Source organism: Oryctolagus cuniculus, chromosome 8, assembly GCF_051225735.1.
Source record: "Oryctolagus cuniculus isolate XC-2025 breed Fujian yellow rabbit chromosome 8, ASM5122573v1, whole genome shotgun sequence".
Lineage (NCBI taxonomy): Eukaryota > Metazoa > Chordata > Mammalia > Lagomorpha > Leporidae > Oryctolagus > Oryctolagus cuniculus.
In genome coordinates, this window is record NC_142874.1 from 61,441,549 (window position 1) to 61,452,139 (window position 10,591).

Consider the following 10,591-nt stretch of genomic DNA (forward strand, 5'->3'; position numbering starts at 1 on the left):
TCAATTGCTTTGGCTAATGCATTCATGCCTAAAAAGTGAGGCAAACTTTCTGCTCAACAGGTACCCTGACTGTTATGCCCAGATCAGCTCCAGAAAAGAGCAGAGCTTCCAACGGCAATGTTAACTAAGGGGAGTCAGGATCCTGACGTCTTTATTCAGAGACCTGGAAAAGGTGATACTGTTAGGATCTTCAAATAAAACAGAACCAAGGCAAATGCTTCCAAGAGGTGCAAGTGGTATAGCCAAGTCAAATGCAGACCAGTCAAGAGCTCATGGTAAAACTTCGCTGAGGATGTCCAAGCTATTCTGCTTGTTGACTTTCTGTAGGATCAAACAATAATACCATTTGCTTATTATGAGAGGGTTTTGAGAAAGTTAGCCAAAGCTTTAGCAAATAATATCCAGAAAGATTTCTTAAGAAAGTCCTTCTCCACCATGACAAATTTCTTACTCATTGCTCTCATTAAGCAAGGGCAATTTGGGAAAAATTTTGATGGAAAATCATTGAGCAGTCTCCTTAGAATCCTAATTTGATTCCTTTCTCTCTTTGTTGTTTCCTAATCTTAAAAAAAATCTTTCAAGAGCATCCATTTTTCTTCAGTTAATAATGTAAAGAAGACTGGACTTATGGTTAAATTCCTAGGGCCCTCAGTTCTGTAGAGATGGACCGAAAGGTTGACATCATTACAAAACTGCCTTGAATTTTATAGAATTTATATTGAAAAATAATGTTTACATGATTTATTTCCTTTTTCCATATTTTGAAGCCACTTTGTGTGTGGATGGCAGGCACATTGTAAAGATGCCCAATTTCATTAGTAAAAATCAAATAAAAATCATAATATATACCACTGCAGTACTGTTCGAATGGGTATAAAGAATATCCATTAAAAGTGTTAGTAAGGCTGTGTAATACCTGAACGTGTTATACACTGCTGGGGAGAATGTAAACTGGTATAACCTCTTTGTAAGTTAGTTTGACATTTTCTTAAGATATTAAATATACATCTACCATATACTCTACTCATTTTAAATGTAGATGTTTACTCAAGAGAAAGGAAAGTGTATGTTTACACAATCACCGGTGTACAGTGCTCATAGCAGTTTTATTTGTAATAACTCAAACTGCAACAGCTAATGTGCCAATCCATAGATGAAAAGGTAAATTAATTGTAGTCTACCTATGTGATGATTACTCAGCAAAGAAACGAATTCACTATTGATACCATAACACAGATGAATCTCAAAGAAATCATACTGGGAAGAAGAAGTCAAAGACAGCAGAGTGCATAATGGAAGATTTCATTTCAATCAAACATATAGTGACAGAAAGAACAGTTGCCTGGGCACAAAGGAAGATTGGAATGTGTGAGAAGACATGGTTACAGGAGACATGAAGCAATGTTAAGAATGATGTTTGTACTCACTCACTGGTTAGTATTGATGATCCCATGTGTGCATAATTGAATCAAGCTTACCAAATGACACATGTCAACTGTATGAAATTTACTATAAGTCAGTTATATCTCAATAAATGTGTAATATTTTTAAAAGGTATAACAGTGAGGAGGAAAATGAGCATGTAATAAGACAGTAGTGTATCAATCTATTAATCTATTTTTTAGAAAGCTGAAATTTTCACAAAAAAAGTCAATTCTAAAATTATACTGTAGGATTCCTATGTTTCTTAACATGGTAACTCACTGAAACTTTAGAAGAATGGATGATCTCCCATGGCTTTTGTGTAATTCTGGAACATAAAGATCCACAGCTTTTAATTATTTTCAACTTTTAATTTTGAAATAATTTTAGATTTACAGAGTAGTGTCAAAGATAGTACAGAGAAGTTCTGCATATGTTTCCTTCAGCTTCACCTAATATTAATATTTTGTGTAACCATGGAACACATGTCATGACCAAACAATGGGGGCTGGTGCTGTGGCATGGTAGGTTAAGCCTCTGCCTCTGGTGTGGCATCCCTTATGGGGCCCTGTTTGCATCCTGGCTGCTCCTCTTCCAATCTAGTTCCCTGCTAATATGCCTTGGAGGGAGGAGGAAGATTGCCCAGGTGCTTGGGTAATCCCTGCACTGGTGTGGGGGACCCAGAGGAAGCTCCTGGCTCCTGGCTTTGTGTGCTTTTTCGTTGTGTTTTTTTTTTTTTTTTTTTAATCTTTTTTTTTTTTTTTTTTTTTTTTTTTAACAGGCAGAGTGGACAGTGAGAGAGAGACAGACAGAGAGAAAGGTCTTCCTTTGCCGTTGGTTCACCCTCCAATGGCTGTCGTGGCTGGTGCGCTGCGGCCAGCGCACCGTGCTGATCCAAAGGCAGGAGCCAGGTGCTTCTCCTGGTCTCCCATGGGGTACAGGGCCCAAGCACTTGGGCCATCCTCCACTGCCCTCCTGGGCCACAGCAGAGAGCTGGCCTGGAAAAGGGGCAACCGGGACAGAATCCAGTGCCCCGGCCGGGACTAGAACCCAGTGTGCTGGCACCGCAAGGCAGAGGATTATCCTACTGAGCCGCGGCGCCGGCAGCTCCTGGCTTTGGATCTGCCTATCTCTGGCCATTACGTCCATTTGGGGAGTGAGCCAATGGATGGAAGACCTCTCTGTCTCGCCTTCTCTCTTTCTATAGCTCTACCTCTTGAATGAATGAATAAATCCTAAAAAAAAAAAAAAGACTAAATGATGAACATTGGTACAGTATTGTAAACTGAAATGCATACTTTATTCAAATTGCACCAGTTTTTTGAATTACTTATATATGTTCATTCTATCTCAGATTTTAGCCAATGGTCCAAAATTATATTCACTTTCCATGCTTCATTAGATCTCTTCAATCTTTAATTGCTTTTTAAATTAGTTTATGTAATTAATACAACTTCATGCATTTAATATATCAGATTGTTTGTCATTCTTTTTTAGTTTTCATGACTTGGGAACTGAAGTATGTTTTTCAGGAATTTTGTCACATATACACATTTTTTTTAATGTTTTCACATTAATCAACCAGGACTCCGAACTGTGGATGAACACCATGGAGGTGACTTTTTCATCACATTAAATCAAAAGAGGAACATGTTGTCTCAATGTCTTTCTATTAGTAATGTTAACCTTTATCATTTGACTAAGGTGCTAGAACCTAGACTGTAAATCTCCTCCCCAACTTTGTATTTGCAACAGATAGAATAGGAAGCTACATTGAGACTATGCGTATATTCTATTTTTGTCTAAGACTATAACATACTAATTTTAATATTCATTAGTGGACTGTGTAGTTATAGTTGTGTTGTTTTAATGGTTATTTTCAATTTTCTTTATTCATTTTACATTTTAAAGTTGGATTTACTCTGCAAATAAGAGTTGTTCTCATTCATACACTTACTCAATCACTTGTTTATATCTGTATAGACTCATGAATACTTACTTTATCCTTTCATTTAAAGTCAATATTATTATTTTTATACTCATTTTAAAATAGTTTAAGCTGTGGCCTGTTGAAGCTCTCTAGCTTATCTCCTGTGTACTTTTGATATAATCATGGTTTTGTTTTTATTGTTGCTGATATCTCTTTACCTTTGGCCACCTTATGTTGCTACAGGATCACTTTGTAGTTTACATTCCCTAGGCTTAGATGAACTGTCTGCTGCTTCTCCAAGGGGCCCTTGTCCCTTTTATTTCACAGCAGTAGTTTAGAATATTTTTTTCTGGTGTTAGGTACACTTATTATTATTTGTATATCATAACTTTTAGATCGAATTAGCATTGAAATACGTGTTGTATATTAAGTCAGGTATGTACACAATGAGGCACACATACACTCCAGAACAAAACAACGCATGAGTTCACAATGATACATCTGATTGCTTCACAGGTTCATCATTACAGGGTTTGTTCTGTCATCCTTATTTCACTTCTTTGGAAGTTGAGTCTCCAACTGTATAAAAACTTCCTAATATCTATATTATGTTTACTTATTTGATCAACCCAAGCATATCTGTGGTTTCAGAATTTCCAACTTCTATTGCAGTGTGAAAGAAATTTGCTAACTAGAATGCAGTGACTGTTACAGTTCTCTTTGTCTTTATCTTTGCAGTGTCTGCTAAAATGCTTTTTTCCAATGTAGTTTTTTTTTTTTATTTTTTAAAACTTTTATTTAATAAATATAAATTTTAAAAGTACAACTTTTGGATTATAGCAGTTTTTCCCCTATAACCACCCTCCCACCCACAAACCATCCTATCTCCTACTTCTCCCATCCATTCTTCATTAAGATTCATTTTTTTTTTAAACTTTTATTTAATGCATATAAATTTCCAAAGTACGACTTATGGATTACAATGGCTTTCCCCCCATACCGTCCCTCCCACCCACAACCCTCCCCTTTCCCACTCCCTCTCCCCTTCCATTCACATCAAGATTCATTTTCGATTATCTTAATATACAGAAGATCAGCTTAGTATACATCAAGTATGGATTTCAACAGTTTGCTCCCACACAGAAACATAAAGTGAAAAATAATAGATGATTTTTTAAAATGATGATGAAATCAGAGCAGACCTATTGTCATGTTTAATCCCAGTGAGAGTCAAGTTGGGAATTGATAATTTCTTTTTTTTTTTTAATAGAGGATCAGTTTAGTATGCATTAAGTAAGGATTTCAACAGTTTGCACCCCCATAGAAACACAAAGTGAAATATATTGTTTGAGTACTCGTTATAGCATTAAATCTCAATGTACAGCACATTAAGGATAGAGATCCTACATGAGGAGTAAGTGCACAGTGACTCCTGTTGTTGACTTTACCAATTGACACTCCTGTCTATGGCATCAGTAATCTCCCTATGCTCCAGTCATGAGTTTCCAAGGCTATGGAAGCCCTCTGAGTTCTCCGATTCTTATCTTGTTTAGACAAGGTCATAGTCAAAGTGGAGGTTCTCTCCTCCCTTCAGAGAAAGGTACCTCCTTCTTTGATGGCCTGTTCTTTCCACTGGGATCTCACTCGCAGAGATCTTTTGCCAGAGTGTCTTGGCTTTCCATGCCTGAAATACTCTCATGAGCTTTTCAGCCAGCTCCGAATGCCTTTAGGGCTGATTCTGAGGCCAGAGTGCTATTTAGGACATCTGCCATTCTATGAGTCTGCTGAGATTCTCACTTCCCATGTTGGATCACTCTCCCCTTTATTTACTCCATCAGTTAGCGTTAGCAGGTACTAGACTTGTCTATGTGCTCCCTTTGACTCCCAGTCCCTTCACCATGACCAACTGTGAACTGAAACTGATCACCTGGAACAGTGAGATGGCATTGGTACATGCCACCTCGATGGGATTGAATTGGAATCCCCTGGTATGCTTCCAACTCCACCACTTGGGGCAAGTCAGCCTGAGCATGTCCCAAATTATACAATGTAGTTGTTATCTCCTTTATTCTACTCCTTTAATGTAGTTTTATCATTTATTTGTACATAATTTGATTCATTTTTATTCAGTCTGCACTTCATTTTGTTTTCTTTAAAGCATAAGCATACACTAGTCACAATAACCAAGACGTAGAATCAACCTATTGCTTATCATTGTAGGGATAGATAAAGAAAATGCAGTGTGTAATATGCAATGGAATATTATTTAGCAATAAAAAAGAGCTATTTCTTGTCACTTATGGCAACATGGTTGAATCTGGAGGATGTTAGTTTAAGTGAAATACATAAGGCACAAAAAGGGAATGGAAGGTAGAATAATGGTTACCAGAGCCTTGGAAGGTTAGAGAAAGGAGGGAGACTGGAGAGAGGATGGTTAACAGGTCCAATGGCACAGCCAGATAGGAGGAATAGTTTCTAATATCCTATAGCACAATAGGGTAACTCTGGTTGGTGACAATTAATTGTAGTAGACAGCATTTTGAATGTTGCCAACACAAAGAACTAATAAATGTTTGAGATGACTGAGTTGCCAATTACTGTGATGTGATCTTACACATTGTATATATGTACATATGTACACAAATGCAAACACATACCTACCTACTTATATACATATATATATATATATATATCACAGTACCCCCAAATATTTCAAATCATTTTATGTGTCAACCAAAAATTTTAAAAATGTGCATAAAGGAAAATTCACTGGATATAGTGCTATGGTTTTGTCAAAAGCATGAGCATGTAATCACCACATAGTATTTCCACAAAGACAGTTCTATCACACCCCAACAGTTTTTTCACCTGCGGCCCCTTTGCACAGAGACTGCTCCTCTACTTCCACACCTTGAAAATCACTGATCTATTTTCTCTCTCTATTGTTTTGCTTATTCCAGAATTTCCTATAAATTAAATAATACAATAGGTAGCCTTTGGGAGATGGTTTCTTTCACTTAACAAAATGCATTTAAGATTTATTCACACTGTAGCATGAATCAATAGTTTATTCCTTCTTGTTGTTGAGTAGCATTCAGTTATATGGATGGTATCCAGTTTGTTTATCCATTCATCTGCTGAAGGATATTTGAATTGTCTCCAGGTTTAGTGATTGTAAGTGAAACTGGAATAATCTGTTGTGTACAGATTTGTGTCAGTGTGGGTTACTAATTCACTCAGGAAGCTTCTTAGCACTGAAATTGTTAAGTCAAATGGCAAATGTTCCATTCATTTCTGCCAATTCTGTCTGCCCCCAGAGTCTTTTTCAATCAGATTTACATAAAATGATACGGATTGCATGGAGTTCAATAAATTTAAAAATTTCACTTCTTCTTATCATAAACATCCTAACCAAGATTTGGAATATTTCAAACATCGCAGAAATTTCATTTTCCTTTCCAGTCAAATCTCTCCTCCCAAACATACACAAATAATCACTGATCTTATATTTTTCTCCATATTAGACCTGCCAGAACTAGAATTTCATCAAGTAAATGAAAACATATAGTATGTAATTTTCATCTTTGACTTCTTTAATTCAGTTTTATATATCTGTTGTTGATTCATTTGTTTAGTAAATTGGTAAATCTTTCCTTTTATTGTTTTTCCATAAAATGAATTTATCACACTGTTTGTCCATCCAACTTTTAATGCACAAGTTGCATTATTTTCAGTTTTGTGTTTTACTTGATAGGATAAATGAAGATAAAATTTATGGTAATTGTATATATATATATTTACAGGCAAATATATTCACTACTTTTGGATAAATTCATAAAGTGGGATGGCTAGATCATAGGTAAATATATGTTTACTTTATAAATAACAAGTGGTATTTAAAGTGCTTGCAATACTTTATGCTGTATGAGTGGTGTTTTAGAGTTCTAATTGATACTTTGCAATACTAATATATGTTCTCTTTTTATTTTAGGCCTCCAAGTTGGTATGACATTGTATCTCATAATGGTATTAATTGACATTTTCCTGATGAGTATATTTTTTGAAGATCTTTTCATTCTTTACAAAACAGTCACACAACTTTTTTGATGTATGTGTTCAAGTTTTTGTTCAAATTTAGATCACACTAATTGCTTTTAGATACTTATTAGTAAGAATTCTTTACATGTTTTCTAGCAATGTTCTTTTGTTAGAGATATGGGTTGGGAATTATTTTCTCAATTATTGGGTCTATCTTCCATTTTTAATGTATTATCTTTATGGGCAGGGTATTTTTAATTTTGGTGAGTCCAGCTTTTAATTATCACATTTCCTTATACATAAGTGTACTTGCTGTCTTATCATAGAGAAGTTTATGAACATATTCTATAGGCGTTTTTTCTAGAAGATGTTTAGTTATGACTTTTACGTTTAACTTAGGATCCATCTTACTTACCTTGCATTCTGATACCAGTTATATTCCCTTAAAGTTCTGTTGGTTTTGTTTCTACTATTCATTCCTCATAAAGAGAATAATTTCATTATTTGCTAACAAATAGTTTTATTTTTTATTTTTAAATTTTTATAACTTTTTTGCTTTTTTTGTACTAGAAGGTCTTCAGGGAGTAAGTGATAATCTTTTATTTTCTTAGGGGAAGAACCTACAACATTCACTGTTACTGATGAGAAATTTTTCTTTAAATTCTGATTTTATCTAAAATATAATTGTCAAATGACAACTATTTTTCCTTCATTTATATATATGGTACATATTTTTTCTTTAGTTTTCTAGTATGATTTATAATTGATTTTTTTGATGTTTAAAAAAATCCTCTCATTCCTGGAATTAAACCCTGTGGTCATGTTGTGTTATGAATTAAAGAGAATTTGGCTTCCAAAACTCCTGCAGATATGGAAACCCCAAAGTCTTATGCTCATGGTTAATGAATTAATGGTAATGGTTGATGGATTTAAGTTTGAAGGTGAGGCCTTTAGGAAGTGATAGCTTGGATTAGGCTGCTAGAGAGCAGCTGTGTGATCTCATCATAATAACATGATAAGGAGAAGCACAAAGAAGGGGGTGGTGGACAGTGCTCCCTATGTCTCTCTGCTTCCTGGTTTGTGTCATGTGATCATTCCTTTGCACAGGCCCTACTATTGCTAGCCTCTATCAGACACCATACCAATCAGGTAACTCAATCTAGGACAGCGAGCCTCCAAATTGGAAGCTTAAATAAATCTTCCCTGCAAAGTGTCTCTTCTCTAATATATGTTTTATTAATTCTTTTTGTGCCTTAGTTGATTCAATTTGCAGAAAGTTCTTGAGAAAGTTTGCATGTAAATCTACAGAAGATTATATTCCTTAGTAGTGTTTTAGAAGGTTTTCATAATAATTAAATGATCTAGGATGTGTTTGCTTCTCTTCTAGTTAGTGAATGAGTTTGCATAGATATTTGAGAGGATTTACTATTTAGATATTCAAGCCTGGAGATTTTCTTGTGAGAAACTTTAAAGCATGAATTTTTCTTTAAAAGAACATGTATTTGGGTATTCATAGTATCTATTTCTTCTTTTGATAGTTGAAGGTGTGTTTATCAAGGATTTCTCATTTCTTCTAAGTTCCCAATTATTGCCATACCTTAACCATAATATTTGTTCATTTTTAAAAAATTTTTGTGAAGTATAGAATAATGATGCTCTTTTATTTCTGATATTGAAACTATTGGATTTTTTCTTTATCAGTCTTGCTATTTGTCTATCAATTCCATTAATCTTCTAAAGAATCATTATGTCATTGTTTTTAGTTTGTATTCCATGTCATTTATTTTTGCTCTTTAATATTGTTTCACATTTTTTTAGTCATAGCTTGTTAAAGACTTAGCTGGCAGATTTTATACCTTCCTTCTTCATGAAATATGCATTTAAAGCAATACGTTTACCTCTATGCAGAGATTTGATTGAATTCCATAATATTTTTGAGACATTTTGCTTTAACTCATTCAGTTAGAAATATTTTCTATTTGTTCTTGTGATTTACTGTTTAATCAATTGGTAAGTAGGAATATGTTTTCCAATTTCCAAATATTTGAGGGAATAATTAGGTAAACTTCTTGAGTTCTAATTTACTTTTTGGGGGGTCACAGTAGATGTGCTGTATAATTTCAATCCTATAGCTGAATTGTGATCTATTAATCTTACTCAGATTAATTTAGTTCATTATGTTAAATCTACATTGCTATATTTTTGCCTACTTACCTTATCAAGAAATGTATATTAAGAAATGTGTATTAAATGCTCCATTAGATTAGAACTTTATAATTTTTGGAAAGTAATATAGAAAGAAAAGTTTCTATGCATTACAATGAAGTAGATACAAGGCACAGAGGAAGTCCCTCTGTGGTCAAAGAGGTATTGATATATGCTCATGTTATTGTCACATAGTGAGATGGAAGAGTCCACGGATTGGGAAAGAAATAGTGAAGCCCGAGTTTCCATCTGTCATAGGAAGACACACATTCCGTGAAAAAGTGCCTTGGATGATGTTCCAGCAGGTGTTGTCTTCTACTATCTAATCAAACTCTGATGACCCACTGGTGGAGGCACTACAAGGTTAAAAAATGTAAGAACTGTTAAATGTGGGAGCATATCATCTAGGTATGATAGGAAACAGCACAAAGTTAAGAAAACAACCCTGAGTCAGTCCAGTAGTGAAGTAGGGTAGAGAGCTGGGTTTGAAGGGATTTCTTTGGGCCTAGTGGAGGGTTCCACTTGAGGAATATGAGGACAATATTCAAAAGTTTCTAAATGAGACTCTAAGTGGAAGGACAATTCACAAGCTTGCTGATAGCAGGAAGAGGAGCAAGTGTTGGAATACTTTCTCAAAGACTGGAGATAGTCATCATGTTGATGTTTTAGAGGGTGGAGCCGAGTACTGTCTTACTGATAAGTTTTATTTTTAGTACAAGTTCCCCAGGGGGTACTTGTTGGCATTATAGGGAGTTTTGGGTCCCAAGTTTATGGCAAGCAAGAAAAAATTTGTAGTAACTTGACCACACAGTAAAAGATTCCAACAGTAAAGCTCTCAGCATTAAGCTTTACACAGGACGTCATCATCATGAGTTTTGTATATATCCTATAAAATATGAACCCCAAATGAGAAACAGTAATTATAAGGAAAGGCAAGGTCCAGCGTTGTAGCATAGTGTGTTAAGCTGTTGTATGTAATGCTGACATCCTATATTG